Source organism: Equus asinus, chromosome 27 (assembly GCF_041296235.1).
Source record: "Equus asinus isolate D_3611 breed Donkey chromosome 27, EquAss-T2T_v2, whole genome shotgun sequence".
NCBI classification, from domain to species: Eukaryota; Metazoa; Chordata; class Mammalia; order Perissodactyla; family Equidae; genus Equus; species Equus asinus.
In genome coordinates this window covers 37779761-37797707 of record NC_091816.1, presented here as the reverse complement: position 1 = coordinate 37797707, position 17947 = coordinate 37779761, and the positions used below count along the sequence as shown (strand labels likewise).

Sequence of the window (17947 nt, the reverse complement as noted above, 5' to 3'; positions counted from 1 at the left end):
GTGAGGGCGGGAGACAGAGGCCCACCTGGCATGGCAGGAGGGGAGGCTTGTGGGAGAAGATACAGGAGAAGGGACCAGGGACACAGGGACTCAGCATCCTGGAGGCAATGGGAAGACACGCAGACACTGTAAGCGTTAAATGGTGCATAAGCCGAGGCATGACTTGTCGTGATCCCCAGCACCTAAACAGGGCCGTGACAACACGAGCAAAGTGCAGACGTGACCTCGAGGGTAAAAATCTCCCCTCATGAGCCATGAGGAAAAATCTCAAGAAAAGGCAAGTAGCCTACCGGGCACCAAGCTGGCACCCAGGAAGCCCCCGGTAAATGCCACATGAAGGGCTCGATGGCTCCGAAAATGACACTCACCCTTTCTTCTTTTCCAGGATGGAAACATTCTGCCCGTATAGACCTATACTCTGAGATGGGCAGGAGGGGATGGAAATAAGTCCAATGTTCAATTCTAATCTTTAGATCTGAGGCTGCTTACATACAGACTCAACCACAAAGACACACAGCGCTAGGGAATTAATGCGGCAGATGAAACTCTCCTTCCCCTGAGTTCTTATATGTCTATTGAGGTATAACTGACCTATAACACAGTATTAGTTTCAGGTGTACAACATAATGATTAGATACTTGTAGAACTGTGAAACGATCACCACAATAAGTCTAGTTAACATCCGTCACCACACATAGTTACAAATAGTTTTTCTTGTGATGAGAATTTTCAAGATTTACTCTCTTAACGACTTTCAAATACATACGGTATTGTTGACTCTAGTCACCATGCTATACATGACATCCCGGGACTTATTTATTTTATTGCTGGAAGTTTGTACCCTGAATTCTTAATATTGGTGTTTTTTCACTTGGGAACTCTGCGTGGTGTGACAGAACTCTGGGGCGTTGGTCCAAATGTGTGGTCTGTGGCTGCCTGTCCTGGTTTTGTTGTGCGTTGTTTTGATGCAGGAAAATGTTTAAATCTTAAGTCTCTGGCAGTTTACATTTTGTGATGTGAGAACATTACAAAGAACTCCCTCCAAGCCAATGCATTCTGCAAAACAAGAAAGTCAGCCGTGCCTGGCGGCCAAAGTCCAAGCGTTCCACACTAGGGACTGCGACCATGGCTGTGGCCTCAGCCATCATGATCAGAATTCTGGGTTGTCCCCACTGTCAGGAGTGACTTGTGCACTTCTTGCTCTCAGTGTATGCCGCCTTGCTGTCTCGCGCCGAGTCCTTAGGAGGATTTTCTGTCTGTCACAGGATGGTCACAGCACCAGATGTCCAATGACTACATGGGGCACACCGCAGAGGACGGAGAACCCCATCCAGCAGAATTTAAGCTTGACCAGAGGGCAGGCTGTACCCTTCCTGTCCTGAGCTTCCGGGTCACATCCCCGACGTTCCCGCCACCTGGGATAAAGGGTCCCTCTTGCCTCCTAATTGAGTAATCACCTCCTGAAATGACATGTCCTGAGGCTGAGTCCCTGAAGCCACACTATTCTCATCAAAGTTCTCATTTTTGCTTCCACCTGCCCTAACCTTTTCCCTCATGTTCCACCCCAAATGAAGAGAAATATCGAGAAAATAAGGCTACGCAGGTGAACGAGGAGGCAAGGAGGAGAGCGCAAAGACCCCTAACTGTGTCCCTGAGGTTACAGTAGGTCATACGAAGACGAGTGATGTGTCTCGCCTCCCATGACTTATTACAAAGCTTATTCCTGCCTGAACCTGTAGGAATTGCCAGCTGGCCCTCCCCCGCCCCCCAGCCATAAATACATGCACAGTGGATCCGGGAGGCCCTCACTGGGCAAGAGGTCCCGCAGCAGAGCACTGGGTTCTCGGCTCCACCCCAGGCTTGTGACCATGAGTCATTCTCTCTGCTGATTCCCTCGTATCCTGTAGTCGGAGCACCCACTTCCTGCCTTGCCCTGTCTCAGAGCGGCTGCTGGATTTCTGTCCAGGAACGGCCCCCTGAGAACCCTACATGTGATGTGAACACCGCGTATTGCTGGAATGTCGCCCCTGATGTCAGCAACCAGTATCCATGCATTACCCATCAAATATATTTTATATAAGGGATAAATTCCAAGGATATTTGGAATTTATATAAATGCTATTTATTGTCTTGAAGGTGAAATCATAAAACTGAAACACAGTAATGATACTTCTAAAGTCTGGCAAATGTATAAACTCTGGAAACACAGTGGGAAAGCACTTCTGGATAAGAAAGCTTTCCTCTAGCATCATCTAGTGACGAGATAATAGAATGAGGCACTGAGAGACAGGATGTGGATTCAGGGGTGTCACCGGGTTTCAGTGAAGGACCCTGTTATGCTGAATTGTGCACCATCCCCCCAAAATAGATATGTTGGGAGTCCTAACCCCCAGCACCTCAGAATGTGGCTTCATTTGGAAATAGGGTCTTGACAGAGGTCATCAAGTTAGAATGAGGTCATTAGGATGGGTCCCAGTCCCATAAGATGGGTGTCCTTATAAAAAGGGGAGTCTGGACACAGCACATGGGGAGACCGAGAGTAAAGGTGGGGCTTCTGCCACCACGAGCCAGGGAGCTGCAGTAGCTGGGAGCGAGGCCCAGAACAGACCCTTTCCAGGGCCTTCACGGCTCTGCCGACCCCCGATCTTGGACTTCTGGACTCCAGAACAGTGAGAAAACAAATTCCTGTTGTTCTAAGCCACCCAGTTTATGGCACTTCATTAGGGCAGCCCCGGAAACTAATGCAGACCCTGAAGAGAGAGGGGTCGCGGAGCGCACACAGCTCTGGCTACAGAGACACATGCAGTCCAGCCTGACTCTTGCTGGCAGTGAAAACACGGAATGTCCCTGAGCTTATTTCCTCATCTAAATACCACATGCCAAAACTGGGAGGACCCACAACTGAAAATATACAACTATGTACTGGGGGGCTTTGGGAGAAAAATAAAATCTTTAAAAATAAATAAATAAATATATTTTTTAATGCATATACATTATAGGCATAAATGTAGATACAGATATCTGACGGGTGAACCTGTGTCTTAGTCTGTTAGGGCAGCTGTAACAAACTACCACGGACGGGGACCTTAAACAATACACACTGATTTCTCACATTCTGGAGGCCGGAAGTCCGAGACTGAGGTGGCACCAGATCCAGTGTCTGGCCAGGGCCCTCTTCCTGATTTGTGGATGGCCCTCTTCTCTGTGTCCTCACCCGGCAGAGAGCAGAGAGGAAGCAAGTTCTCATCTCTTCTTCTGAGGGCACTGATCCCATCTTGGGGGCACCACCCTCAAGACCTGATGACCTCCCAGTGGCCCCACCTCCAAACACCATCGACTTGGGGACTAGGTCTCAACACACATATTGTGGGGGACGCAAACATTCAGCCCATAGAAGCCTCTTGGGATAACACAGGTAAAGGCGCCTCCTCTGACTTCTCCTGGACCGGGAGCTCCCGGGGGGCAGCACAGAAGATGTCTCATCATTTCGTCTTTCCACTCCAGGGATGGCTTCACACAGGCACACGTGGACATTCAGGGAGCGCTAGTTAAACGGACACACGGGGCCCAGGGACGTCGGCACACACCCCTTTAATCCTCACGCTGGCTCCTCCAACCTTGGGCGTCAGCAGACCCATCCAGAGCATCCTCCACCAGGCACCAGGGATGCAGTGCCTTCAGCGACGTCCCACATCACAATGGCGGTTCTCTGCCCCTCCAGACTTTTTTATTACCATTTAGTGTTGAAACTCCTCCATGCTTGCCTGACATGATTGAGTTCCAACTGATTAACCTACAATAGAAGGAGTCCTTGACGTCGGATCCATACCGCTCCCCTCCTGCCCTCCCCTGACCCCGGCAGGTGCCCAGGGCTTCAGATGAGTCTCGTTGCGCTCTCCTCTCCCAGCTGTACCCCAACTCCAGGTCAGCCTCTCATTCTCCACAGATCTCCTAGTGGGTTCCTGCATAATGCCCTTGGTAATTTAATGCCTGTTACCAAAGTCGTCATTAAGAAGCGAAATAAAATGGCCTGGATTTGAAACTGATTTTGACAGCGTCTGGGTGCCACCTGTGTCCCAGGTCCACTTGATTAACCTGTAGCTCATTTGCATACAGGCTTTAATTTACAACAAGAACTTTCAAGGCAGCTCGACTTGAATTTACAAGTAATATTACAGCACGAGGCGTGAAGCCACAAACCTCTTGCAGACCTTATCTAGTCTTCTTTTCGATTGTTAATTATGCACTTCAGTTTAAAACTTAATTACTTCAACATTAACCTTCAGTCTACTCTTTCAACATAAAACAAACAAAGATTGCACTTCCAATCTTCTGTAAAAATGAAAGGCTTACTAATAATAGCAAACACTTACAGAGTGCTCCTAAGGTGAGTGCTTCTCTCATTGAATGTATTCACTCGTTGAATTCCCCCAAGGATCCTGTGAGATAAACTCCAAATATTTAGCAGCCGATTCAGTTCTACAGCTTTAGTTACTGAATCATGGAGCCATCTAGGGGATCCTTGAAATCAGCTCTTTACCAACCGCTTTGGAAGAATTTAAATATTTAACACCCAAGATGGCCACACTGGCGTGTGCGGCCCAAATGTCAGCCAGAGGCAGGTACAGGTATTCACCCTGTTTTCAAGAAAAGGGAACCGAGACACAGAGAAAGTAAGCAGCATGCCCAGGATCTCATAGCTGGAGTGTGCACACAGATGGAGCCGTGTGGTCCGGCTTCCGCAGCGGAGCCCATAACCTCTGCACTGTGCTGCCTTTATTCTGGAACTGGAAAAGGACTGTGTAGACGGGCCAGAAAATTGTTTTAGTGATCAAATACATTTTCCCACTTATGAAAGTTTTTAAATGCACAGAAAAAGTGTTTTTAAAAATAAGATGGATACTCATGGACCAAACACCAGATTCAACAATTATTAATTTACTTCATTTTTAATTATTAATTTCACAATTGTTATTTATTTCATCATACACACACACACACACACACGGTGCTGAGCTATTTCAAAGTAAACTGAAGATGTCACCGCTCTTGACTCCAGCACTTCAGGTATTTGTCTTAAAAATAAGCGTATTCATCTCCATAACCATGATACCTTTTAGCCCATTTGGGAAAATCGACAACAATTCCCTAACATCACCTAATACTCAGTCCGTATTGAAATTTCCCCATGGCCCCCAAAGATGCATTTTATCACGTTGGTTTGAAACAGCCTCCAATCAGGGTTCACGTAGCACGTTTGGCTGTTAAGTCTTTGGCTGTCTTAGCCCAGAATCGACCCGGCACACAAACTTTTTTTTTAATCCCAGTGCTTGTTGAGGAGACCAGGCCGGCTGTCCCACAAAATGTCCCACATTCCGGCTTCATCTGGCTATTTCTCTGTGGCTTCATTTAAGTTGTTCTGTGGATGGTCCCTCTGTGGCCTGGACAGCCTGCAGCATGGGCTGTGGATCTAAGGCCTCGATTGGCCACATACTTCATAGGCGGTGCTGTGACTTAGAGCATCCCACAGGACTGGGCACCAGGGGGAACAGGCTGAGCAGGTTTGGGATTTGGGAGTTTGAATTATTTCAGTGGGCCCTGGGTGCAGGGGCTGCCCCTACTTGTCTGATGCCTGGTCCTGGGGCGACTGGGGGGTTGTGTCTCCCAGAGTTAGAGCCAGGTGAGGCAGGTGGGTGGGGTGGGGTGTGGACTCTGGCTGGTTTCCGTGTGGTCAGCTCCCTCGGGGAGGGCAGTCCTCCCCAGTCAGCCAGGCCCCAGGATATCAAAGCATCATACATACAGAAAATTTTAAAAATGCTTAATACACAAACATAATGATTTAAACCAAGATTTATTTTCTCACTTGACGATACATCCTGTTTTGGAGCAAAATCTCTGCTCCTTTTGGAGTGTACCAATATTAACCAGAATCGCCACATTTACTTACTTTAATCAACATCCTTTGAGCACATACTCAAACAAAATAATGTTTATGAAACATATTTCATAAACCAAAGCACTATATACATGAGTATCATTATTTTCTACGATTTAGTAACAACCCTAAGATTAATCTGGCTCTTTTCTTGGTGTTTATAAACATAAGCACAAACCACTTTGTTATTTTCTTTAAGTAAATTGTGTACTAACAAGAATTTTGCTCCTAGATGCTTGGAGGTCAAAAGCTAGTTGATTTTCATGGTTGCTATTTATTGGTAGAAAAGAACAAAATGCTTATTGCCAGTGTAATCCCGTCTGCACTTCTGTTCAAGACATGTGGCTCTTAACAGATCAGCGTGACCACCCTGTCATCGCAATGTGGCCAGGTTTTACATGGTTTAGACAGCTTGCTCGTGTCAGATCCTCACGTAAGGCTTTATCCTAAGCCTTCTTGTCTCCTTACCTTGCAACGACATACACAATAACAGGTTTGCCAACATGGTGCCATCTCATCCAGCCTCCCCTCGGGGTGATGACAGACGTCACAGGGAGCGTGGGAGTCCTGCGGACATTGCATTACACCCCGCCTTCGTGTCCAGTGACTCAGACCTCGTTTGGGATGCACTCCACGCCTGTGAGCAATTATTAACATCCGAGCAAGCTCTGCCTTGTTCTTCCTGAGCCACCGGAGCCATGGGGAGACGGGGATAGCCCAATTACTGGTGACCTCCCAACCGTGCTGAAGGGAGGGTGTTCAGAGTCCAGCTCCTTCACGACCATCTTTATTTGGGTCCTTTAAAGGAGAGGGACAAAATGAGAATTGGAAGTGTGTTTCCTAATTACTGTTTGTGGTTTCTGGTCAGCTGATCCGAAGTTTCACATCCTCATCTCTACAGCTAAACTCGACGTAGCTGCCGGGGAGGAAAATTGGAAGAAAACGCTCAGGTAAGCTTCCATTGTTTGGCAATTTCACCAATCTACCAGCTCAAGGTGCTCCTTTTTGGATTTGGCTACCTTATGACATTCTACCTGTGATTTTAAAGACACTGAATTTTACTTTCTTTTCTATGCCTCCATATTTTATTTATGTATCACATTATACTTTGTAGTGAGGGAGGAGGGTGAGTTTTGAGTCCCTAAATTTGTTCCTAAAACAGTAACTGAGGTGAAAAATCAGAGGCATTTTCTCTCTCTGCAGATAGGAATTAGGCATTTCCCAAAGTTGCACCCCATTCTTCAGGTCACCTGAATACCATCTGAGAGCATTGCAAGAGCAGGACCTGGACAGGCCTGTCTGGGTCGGGGAGAGCCCACCTGGACCACAGCGTGGCTCTCTGCAGTTCTAGTTCATAATTGGAGGCAGTTCCTTTTTCTCTCAGCACTAGTGACATTTCTTCGCTGTGGGCACTGTCCTGTGCATCGTAGAAGGCGCAGGAGCATCTTCCGGCCCTCCCTACTAGACGCCAGGAGCACCTCCACCCCGCCCCACCAGCTGTGAGAACCAAAGGTGTCCAGACTTAGCTGGATGTCCCTCAAGTGGGGGCGAGGGGTCCACACGATGCTCTGCTTCACTGAACCCCCAGAACAGCTGGCTGGGTAGCCCTTAACCAACATAATTTTATCAAAGCATTTTTTAAATTGCTGGTTGTTATGGTGACGGGTTTGACCAACAGAGATTTAAGGATTCTTTGTCTGGGAGATAATTGTAGCCATTAGCTTCAAGGTCGGCATTTTCAACAGAGAGGGCCCTGCCCTGGTTTAGCTGACCCTCGCAGAGCAGAAGCCTTCATGCTGGAGGAGACTTTAGACCAATCTCATCTTCTCACGTTTGTGGCTCAGAGAGGTGAATCCACCCTGCCAAGGTCACAAAGCCAGTGGAGGGAAAACCCTGGCAAGAGAGAGGGAGTGTCAGGACCCAAGCTCAGAGCCCTTTAGTGCATTCTGAGCATCTTGGATCCAAACCATGGGCACCATGGTTTGTGGCTCAAAAATACTCTTTTCAGAAAAAGAAATGGACACAATGAATACTCATATAAGCAGGAATGACTATAAGAAGATAGATTTTGCTATGACAAATGTTTTTTCCTTTCTAAGAAGCTTTCATTTTGCCACAGTTGTTGAAGAAAATAATATTCATGACCCTCGTTAAAGAACCGTAAGGCAGATTTTATTCAGGGGCCATCCTGACAAGCGTAGGGGCCACAGCACTGGGGTTTTGCAGTAGCGGGGAGAGACTGAGAGGCTCAGCTCTGAACACAATAAGGACAAGTGGGGATTCAGAGCCAAGGAGTAGGGTGTGTATTGGGTGGTGGTGGATGGGAAGTTACTAGGAGGAAACACAAGACTGGGGGCGTTCTTGCTAGACCAACTCCACGGGATTCTTGCTAAAGTGAGGCCGAGGTGACAATATCGAGGGTGGGGGATTTCCGCTAAAACTGGGCTAAATGTGGGAAGACAGAGCCTGAGTGTGGGGCCTTGAGGCTTAGAGGAGTCCAACTAGAGCTGAGTCAGGGGAAGGGTCACTGTCACAGCTGCGCAGAGAGCCTGGCCACCCGAAATGCAGAAATCCAGAGAATCAGGCTTGTTTCAGACCCACTGCCACGGATCATGAACACGGGTTCCGATGCTTTGCAAGGTTGTCTGGAAGCACGGCACGTGGATGGAACACCTCCCCTGCAGGGTTACCATGCTCTCCGCTCAGATTTAATGCCAGGACATTCTCTCCTCCCTCCCTCCCCTCTGAGGGCTCAGTCATTTCCCTTAGTTCTTAGAAAGAAACCGGCAGACGAGGGGAAACCTCACCACCACTCCTCTGCTAATGTCTTTTCAAACTCTGACTTTTTCTTAATTAAACAAACAATGAGCATGCATTGCTTATATGATCAGGAGAAAAAAGATAATGTCAAAATTGTCCCTCCCCACCTCTTCTGAAAAGTCCATTTCAATCTTCTTCTCTAAATACCGCATGATGTGGTATTTCAAAACTCAGCTTCATCTTTGCGCCGTGGTGAGCAGCTGGACAAGTTACTTAACCTGGCCCTCAGGGAGCCTTGGTTTTCTTGTCTACAAAACACGGGGAAGAATGCTTGAAAATGTGCCAGACAATGTGAGGTCTGAATGAACCATTCAGCGTTGGCGCTCGGCCTGGGACCTCACACAGTAAACTTGTCGTTGTCGTTACATCCTGAGGGACGAGGAGGCAAGCCACCGGGTTGGAGGCACAGGTGTCTCCTCTGGGATGAGAGTCACGTGGGTCCCATGGGAGCAGGAAGCAGGCGGCATTGCATTCCAAGTTCTCTCAAGTCCACTTGGATATTTATCACCAGTTACACCTGTAATTTTTGAAAAAACGATTGCGGTTATCACTATGCTTTGAAGATGGCGGAGTGGAAAGACAGGATCCTTGAATATCTAAATCCAATCTTTGGAATATTAAATCTAAAACCTAAATGAGACATCAGAAAAATAACCAAATTTGAATGTGGGGGTACCTTCTTCCTAATGTGCTGAACACATCTAATAAGTTTACAATATTCTATTTTCAAAGGGCGTTCATTATTATTATTTTTTTTTTTGAGGAAAATCAGCCCTGAGCTACTTACTGCCAATCCTCCTCTTTTTGCTGAGGAAGACTGGCCCTGAGCTAACATCCGTGCCCATCTTCCCCTACTTTATATGTGGGATGCCTCCCACAGCATGGCTTGACAAGCAGTGCCTAGATCTGTGCCTAGTATCCAGACTGGCAAACCCTGGGCCACCAAAGCAAAGCGTGTGAACTTAACCAGAGTATGTGAACTTAACTGCTACTCCAGTGGGCCGGCTCCTCCATCATATTTTTAATTCAATTCATTTTGTTTTTAATGAGGTAGGGTAAAGGAATTGGTATTGACAAATAAAAATGGCAAGCAATAGGATATATTGGAGAATATGAGGAAGCCATTTTGTGTAAACCTAATTCGGCCTGACCTTGTCTTTCCAAAAGGGCCTGACCGAGGCCATTGAGCATGCATTGTATATCTGCTTTAGGTATTCCCTATGGCAAGAACAAAGGCCCTTGAGATAAAGGTGCAACTTCCCTCCCCCTCCCAACGTTGGCATTCCCTTAAGGATCAAGCATCTTTCCTTAGACTAGAAGCTGATTGCTGCGCTCACCTGTGACCACCCAGCTCAAGACAATAGACTTGCCTCCTGCTACACCCTCTGAGATAGCAGACCCACCACCTGCTGTGTCCATCAAGCGCTGTGATGACAGGGCAATCACGTGACTATTGTGGGAGAGACATTTCAATCATATGTGAAACGTCCTGCTTGGGGGTATACAACTACTCTGTATACCTCACTTCTATGGTGCCCTTTCTTCCTTCGGGAAGAAAGGCCCCGGGCCATGGTCCTCAGATTTCAGCTCAGAATAAACTCACCCAAATTTTCATTTATAGATTGGTTATGGATTATTTTCGTCGACAGTATTTTATCTTTTATTTTTTTGGGTGAGGAAGATTGTCACTGAGCTAACACCTGTCACCAATCCTCCTCTTTTTGCTCAAGGAAGATTTTCACTGAGCTACATCTATCCCAATCTTCCTCTATTTTTTGCATGTGGGACACTGCCACAGTATGGCTTGATGCACAGTGTGTAGGTCCGTGCCCAGGATCTGGGCCCGTGAACCCTGGGCCACTGAAGCAGAGGGCATGAACTCAGCCACTATGCCACCGAGCTGGCTCCAATACAATGCACTTTTGAGCACCTCTCACAGAGTTGGCCTGGGGGTGGTGCAGGCAGCGTGGATAAAGATGACTTCCGTCCAGATACTTCTCATTCCTTGCCTCATCTGTCCTTTCAACAATACTTATTGGTCACCAATGTGTGCCAGGTACTTTTCCCAGTGCTGAACAAGACCAATTCCTGCTCTCATGCAGCTGGCAGTATAGTCAGAAGACACAGAAAATAAAGAAATAACTAGAACAAACCCATAAAAATACAGCATGTCTGGTGGTGACAAGTGCTGTAAAGAGAAGCCTTCGGAGTGAGATCCTTGGGCCAGGGCCCTGCTGCATGGTGACGCATGAGTAGTCCTGGGCCAGCACAGCAACCGAGCCCCAACAGGTAAGCGCCCCAGGAAATCTCAGAGCACCCTCCCAGGTGTTACTTCCACATTTCACAACTGAGGCCGGGCCTCGCAGGTCAAGCAGATGCACACCCAGGGCTCACGGCTGGTGGCTCTGGAGCCCAGGTCCATCTGACTCCAAAGCCACATTTTTCCACTCTAGGCGAGGCTGCTCCTGGCTCTCCAAAGCCTGGTGTCTACACTCAAAAACAGAACCCCCCAGTTCTAGGTTCCTTGACTCCATCTTCTCTGTGCTGGTTCTTCCACAGAATGCTCCCATGCCAGAGGTTTCCATCCGGAAAGTGGAGACACCACCTCACTCCTGAAAACCAGTTCACAGTTCATGAAGCTGTTTCAGCTGCATTACCTCACAATTAATTTGTTTTTTAAATAACGTGTGCTGAATGCCGACGTAACGCCAGCTGCTGTTCCAGCTCGTAGCATCTAATTCTCTCCACCATGTGGAGTGGGCAGTGCATATTTCCATTTTAGACTCGGATCCTGAGGGCCAGGACAGGGGCCAAGGGCTAGGAGAGAGGCGCCTGCTGACCAGGGATCCATACAAAATGAGACCACCCACCCTCGAGTGCTTTGAAAGCCATACCCCAGTGCAAACATGTCCAACCTCCTTTTCCAGGGTCCTGGGAAGACTAAAGGGGCTGCTTGAGAGGGTCTTCCCGGAAATGTTAGTGGCTGCTGTCTCTCCATCACTTTGTGATTTTCAGGGAGCTTGACATCACGGGCTGTCAGGACTGACAGCCTGCCTATGGCTGGGTCAGGAGGGTTTACTGGCTTTGCAGAAAGCAGAACCTAGAAACCGGGGTTGGGAGAAGTTAGGTCATTTGCCTAAGGCCACAGGGTGGTTTGGGAAGTGAAACTATACATTCAATGCTCGACATCTCCAGAGGCTTGGTGGCCTTGGATGGCCGACTTATTTTTCCAAGGAGCTCTGGGTTCTGAGCGCTGAGTCACCGTGCTTGGTCACTGCGCAGGGCTGGGCAGACCGGCCTGCAGCTGGGCCTTCACAGGCTGGGTGGCGACGGGCTTCCGTGGGTCTTAGTGGGGGCTCATGGGTCCTTCTTGAGGGTCTTCCATGGGTCCTTCGTGGGGTCTTGGTGAGGAATTTGTGGGATTTCATTGGGGCTCCTTAGGGTCTCAGAGGGGGCTCCTCGAGGTCTCAATGGCGGTTCCGTCGGAGATCGGTGGGGGCTCCGTAAGAGCTCCGTGGGGTGGTCTCTGCGGGGCCGAGTCTGCGCCGGCTCGGGCCCTTGCTTGGGTTGCGGGGTACAGAAGCTTCGCCAGTCCCGGGATGCCGGGAGTCTGGGGTCAGCTCGGACGACCCCTTCCTTGTACGGCCAGGTGTCCTGGAGAGGTCGGCTGGGGCGTGACACCTTTGTCCAGGGTCGGCGCAGTTGGAGAGGGCCGGGGGCGGGGCGGGCGGGGGGCGCGCGGACCTCGAGGTCCCGGGAACCACGCCGGTGACCTCCCGCCGCGCCCCGCCGCTCCGCCCGCATCCCGCCTCCGGCGCCCGTGGTCCCGCCCGCACCCCCGCCTCCGGCGCCCGTGGTCCCGCCCGCACCCCCCCGCCTCCCGAGCCCGTGGTCCCGCCCGCTCCCCCACCTCCGGCGCCCGTGGTCTCGCCCGGCGGCCGCGCGCAGGCCCCGCCCACCGGAGATGCGCATGCGCGGCGGCGTTTGCGGCGGGGTCGTGACAGCTGACGTGCGGTCGGTGAGGGCTGGGTGGACGCGGGCGGGGGTGAGGGGTGAGAGGCGAAGGGTGAGGGGCCGGGTCGTGGCCACAGCCCTGCAGTCAGCGACTGCCGCGCGGGGCGGGGCGGGGTCTGCGGTCCTGTCGGGCGTCCGGTCCCGCCCCCAGCGCCCCGGGCGCCGGCCCTCAGTGTGCGCGGACGGCCCCGGCGTGGACCTCGCCTGCCCGTGAGCCTCGGGGACGGCGACGCGGGGCCCGGGGGCGGAGAGAGGACAAGGCGGGGCGGTCGGGAACGGGGGACCGGGCAGCGGGGGACGGCGGGCTCGGGGTCGGGGACGGGCATCCTCCCCTGGGCCGCAGGGCGCCGCCGGCCGGGCAGCCCCTCCGCAGAGCAGGGTCCAGACCGCGCAGGCCGAGGGGTCACTGCCTGGGTCAGAGCCCCGAGCTGGGGGCCGCGGGGACGGGGCGCTGCGGGCCGGGTCAGGCGGGCGCTGCAGGAGCCGGCGGCGCCCCCTCTGCGCGCCTGCGCACGGAGACCTCGGGTGGGGGCGCTGCCCGGCCCGCGGGAGGAAGGGTGCGTGCGCCCGCTTTTAGGGAAAAATCTGTTTATATTCCGTTAAGCGAGTGACCCAGCAGACGCCCCAAATAGTAATAGTGCTTGGAGCTCGGAGGAGGCTTACAGGGCTTGGTTTCTTTATTTTGATGCCTGTTTATATTTTCTGTATCTTTCTCATGGAGCCTGTATCTCTTTTGATTTTGGAAGAAGACGTTTTTGCAAACTGTCAAAGTATCATTCTCAGAATAGGAGAAACCTGGTTGTCATGCAGGCAGTGAGCACGTGTCAGGTGGCATTTAACTCCCTGGGAAGGACCCAGCAGGATGACAGACTGTTCAAAAGAGCGTGGATAAAAGGGACGCTGGGGAACGTCCTGCTTGGCCGTGAAACCACCGCCTTTGGGGTTGTCCCTTCTCCTGGGCGGCCAGGGAGATTATCCCACCGTGTCAGCGTTGTACAGGTTGACCTCTGACTTCACGGAGGTGGAATGCCTGGGCCCCCATCCCTGGTAAAGAGTGACTTTCAGTGTCTGCCCTAGAAAGTCAAGTGATCCGCAGGGGGGCTGTTAAGCAGTAAGCCAGCATGACATAAAAAGGCATGCAAGCCTTTTTCCTTTTTCTGACTTCATTGCCAAGTTTTTATCTCCTCCAAACACAAAATTCTGGCATCCGTGGCAGTTTAGCCGGCGCTGAACAGAAGGGGCTCATGGATGCTGTCAGGAGGAGCTGAAAGGGTCTGGTGGCTACTGAGCCCCATCCTGGAGACATGGCTGCCTGGTCCTGCTGCAGCACTGGGGCTGACACTCTTACTAATGTTTTTAAAATGTCCAGTGCAGGAGAGCAGCCTAAACCACCAGATCTTATAAAAAGAAAGAACGAGATGAGGTTCCTAGATAGATTCTTCCTGAAGAATCTGAAAGCCTGCAGAGAGACGGGGCTTTCGGCCCCTCCAGGAGTCAGTTTTCTCCTGGCTGCAGCTGGTTGACCACTGAGATGAAGGGCCATTGTGCGTGGGCTTCAAAGCCTTCTGGATTGGAAGGATAGGATGAGTCCGTGCTGCGGGCCTCCTGTTGTGCTGGGGGAAGGTATGAGCCTTCCCTTTGGGTCTCAGGCGACACGAAGAAGCCCTTAAGTTGAGCTTGAGGTGAGGCAGGCACAAGGAGTGGAGCAGTGGTGACCCCAGTGTCCCACCGAAGGTAAGACGGATGTGGTCAGGGTGAGCTGGCCAGCAAGAGGCAAAAGGAGAACTGGAACTCTGCCCCCCCCCCCTTCTGCACTCCCATTCCAGAAGAGGGCCTGGGACAAAGGGTTAGCGTCGCCCCTGCAGCCGTCCCTGTGTGGTGTGGATTCAGGGGACACTGATGTCAGGGGCTCAGCAGTGTCTACAGGGCCCCAGGGAGGCTGCCCGGACTGGGTGCCGGCAGATCCCCATGACCCAAGGCCTGGCCTTGTTCCCTCCTGGCGGTTCACCTTGTTTGTGCGTCCCTGACGGGGGGTGCTGACTTGTGCTGACCACACCCTGAGACCCAGGGTGACAGGTTAGACCAGCCCCAGCTTACCCGGAAATGCTGTGCCCGCAGCTGTGTGGAAACAGGTGTACTGGGGAGGTTTGGAGCAAGGATCGGGACAGGGACATGGTTACGGGCTCTGAAGGGGAGCAGGTGCCGTGCTCATATGGTGAGTTGCTTCTGTTTCTCTAATTGACAGCGGCTGTGACTGCGGGGAGGGTCTGCCCTGACTGGCTCTGCTGCTCCTGGTTTTTGCTCCGGTGCCGACCTTAGCCTGTCCGAGCTTCCTGCTTTAGGCGTGACACTGTCTGCAGAAGGGTTACCTAGAAGGCTTGAGGATCTGGAAGCCAGTCTTGGGTGTTTCTGTGCTATGGGTTTGAAAGGAATGTTTTTCCTAGATCTCTGGGTCCTTGGAGCCAGTCCCTGGCACCGCCTCCCCCCCTCCCCGAGTGCTAGCACCATCTGGTCCTGGGCCCTCCTTACGTGTGCCTCTTCACTGCGCCCTGTGCCTCCTGTCCTCCCTCAAGGCTTCTCACTGAGGCAGTCGACACGCGGTTCAGAAACGTGCAGAGCCAGGAGCTGGGGTCTGTGCTCTGGCCTCTTCCCACTGGGGAGTGGCTCCTGGTCTCCTGGCCTCAGTGTCTCTGTTGTCCCTCCCCCGGGCCATCCACGTCTCCACCCTGGAGGCACACCCAGGCCATCCCCACCCAGGCCCTCTGCTCCACCCTCAGGACCCCACCTCTCCTCGTGCTGCCTGATGGGAAGCAGGGAGGTCGGAGGAGGGAAGGAGGGAAGACGGATTCGTGGGGTCTGTGGTGAGGGTTTCTCTCCAGGGTAGTGTCTCTAGCTCGCATTCAGAACCACCGACAGCACACAGGAGACTCTTCCATGCCGTCTCAGTAATGCCCGCCTGGTTTGGAAGAAGGAGGAGGCTAAGCCAGCACACCTCAGAGCTGTGGGACTTGACGACCAGGAGGGGACTCGAGACCGTGCCAGCTCAGTGGTTGGGCACCTGGGCACTTAAAAGATGGCCCGGCCTGGCCACCACTCCAGGGCGATGAAGTCAGAATCTCTGGGGGAGGGCCAGGTGTGGCGTCTTCCATAGGCATGAAAGAAACAAACAGCAGCAACCTCTGCAGCGGGTGTGCCCCAGGGACCAGAGGCCTGAGTCTCCCTGTCGTCGAGGCAAATAATAGCCTGGGCTCTCTTATGTAAGCTGGAAACATCCTGTTACCCGTTCAGAAAGAGTGCATGATCTAGTTGAACATGCCTGGCTGGTGCTTCATGTTAGTTACCAGTGTCCCCCGCCAGTGTTTATGTCTAGTTCTTATTCCCCTAGTCAGACGCGGGTCTACTGTGGTTAAGAAGCTTGTTTTCTCAGCTCCTCAGTAGCAGAACCCACTAAGCCAGGCTATTCTTGATCCTTTGTCCTAGTGCCCTGCAGTCCCTCCCAGCCAGACAACCTTCCTGGAATAGCACCTGCACTGACCGCTTCCCCGGGGGCGAACGCGAGTCATTGTTTCAGACAGAGCCTTTCAGAGTCACGGGGACCCTCCCGTTCAAGCAGAGGCTCCACAGAAGCGGTGGCTTGGCCAAGAGCATAGTGGTGCAACTGTGGGAAGTGGGAACCGTAACCTGAACCTCATGACTGGCTTGCAGCAAAGTACAGGAAGGAATTTGGGGAGGAGCCCGAATTTTAGCAGAGTTTACAGTTTCGTGTAGGGCAGCCCTTTGCATGGGTTCCCATGAGGTTCTTGAGGGTGAGGCTTCCTCTCTCCCCGACACTGAGAATCTGTCTGCCTTGCTGGTATTACCCTTGCTGGAAACTGATCTGCACTGTGAACTTCATACTGCCCCACCCTGCGGGCTTAGAAGGCGGCCGACCACCTGCAGACCCAGATTGTTCTGGGTTCTTTTATGAGACGGTCAGTCAGCTCCCCCCAAGAGGAGATGGAGGAGAGGCTCGGGAAAAAACAGCTTATTGTGCTTGTGGGTCCCAGAGACAGCACCACGCTGGGCCACACAAGGCAGCACCGCAGGGTCAGGAGGCAGAAGACAGGAGCAAGGGGAAGAACTGGGCCATGGCCTTTCCCGGGGTTCCCACAGGAAGGCAGGCAGGGCAGGGGAGCACTCAGACTGGCTGGATGGAATCATTTCCTTGGGTTTGGCTGTAGGCAGAGGAATCTCGCTCCTGGGCACAGGGCAGGTGGAGGGGCCAGCTCTGGTGGCAGGTGGGCGTGTCACAGGCCTGCTCCTGCTCTGCTGTCTCTGAGGATCGGCCAGCTGCGAGGGGCCGTCTCTCCCAGCCAGAGGGTTTTAAGATGTCACAACATCATAATGCACAGAAAAAAGTTAACCTACACACACAGCTACCCCGAGCGAGTGCTCTTACCAGCCTCTTAATGTGGTGTTGAACTTCATCTGTGTACAGACCGACTCTTCAGTGTGCTGTGAGATGTGTAAATAAGCTGGAGTCTCGGCGTGACACAGACAGAGACCGGTCTGCACCGGGGTCAGGGCAGCTGCCCGGTCATCACTTCACCCATACGGAGCATCCTGTGTGGGGAACATGCGGCAGGGGCGAGAGCAGGGAGCCATCGGGATTCTAGGTGGAAATGGGGTGTACTCCTTTCTTCCCTCACAGATTCCTGTCCATGCAGAGCTGGCCTGTTTAGAGCTGAGTGGTACTTGAATAATGGAAAACAAACACTTCTGTGAAGTGTTTCCTGAGCCCTTTGCGCCAGGCCCTGCGCCAGGCAGCGGGGCACAGGGACGGATGGCTGCCCGTCAGGGCGCTGGTCCAGTGGAGGTCAGGGTTATTAGCACTTAGAGCGCGTCCTTAGAGACGATCATGGAGAAGACGGTGTGGTATGAGCAGGTAGCACACATACCTGGCCTCACTGGTGGCACGGCCCCTGGCCTGGGAGGGCCTCTGGAGGGAGTGACATTGATGCCAGGACCAAAGAGTCGGGCTACCGCGTGGGGCGGGGTGAGGCAGGACTCTTGTAGGCAGAGGGCCTCAAGAGCAGAGGCCGGGAGGCAAAGGATGTGAGCTGCAGCGTGGCGCGAGCTGCAGGGCTGGTGCAAGCTGGAGCCAGGGAGCTGGGCGGTCGTCCCGAGGGGCTCAGAGTT

The 17947-nt window shown here is 52.2% G+C and overlaps 1 protein-coding gene across 11 annotated transcripts in view; it reads left to right on the top strand.

The window, feature by feature from the left end:
• The first annotated feature begins 6537 nt into the window (after positions 1-6537).
• Positions 6538-17947, top strand: part of CLN8 (CLN8 transmembrane ER and ERGIC protein) — a 53093-nt gene continuing 41683 nt past the window's right edge. For 2 of the 11 annotated variants that reach the window (XM_044760537.2, XM_070500154.1), the window contains exon 1: positions 12687-12769. The gene's annotated coding sequence lies outside the window, so the exon portion shown is untranslated. Of the gene's footprint in view, positions 6886-12686; positions 12980-14845; positions 14985-17947 lie in introns of those variants that run through there. The other 9 variants (XM_044760539.2, XM_070500155.1, XM_070500156.1 and 6 more) reach the window with 7 other exon arrangements.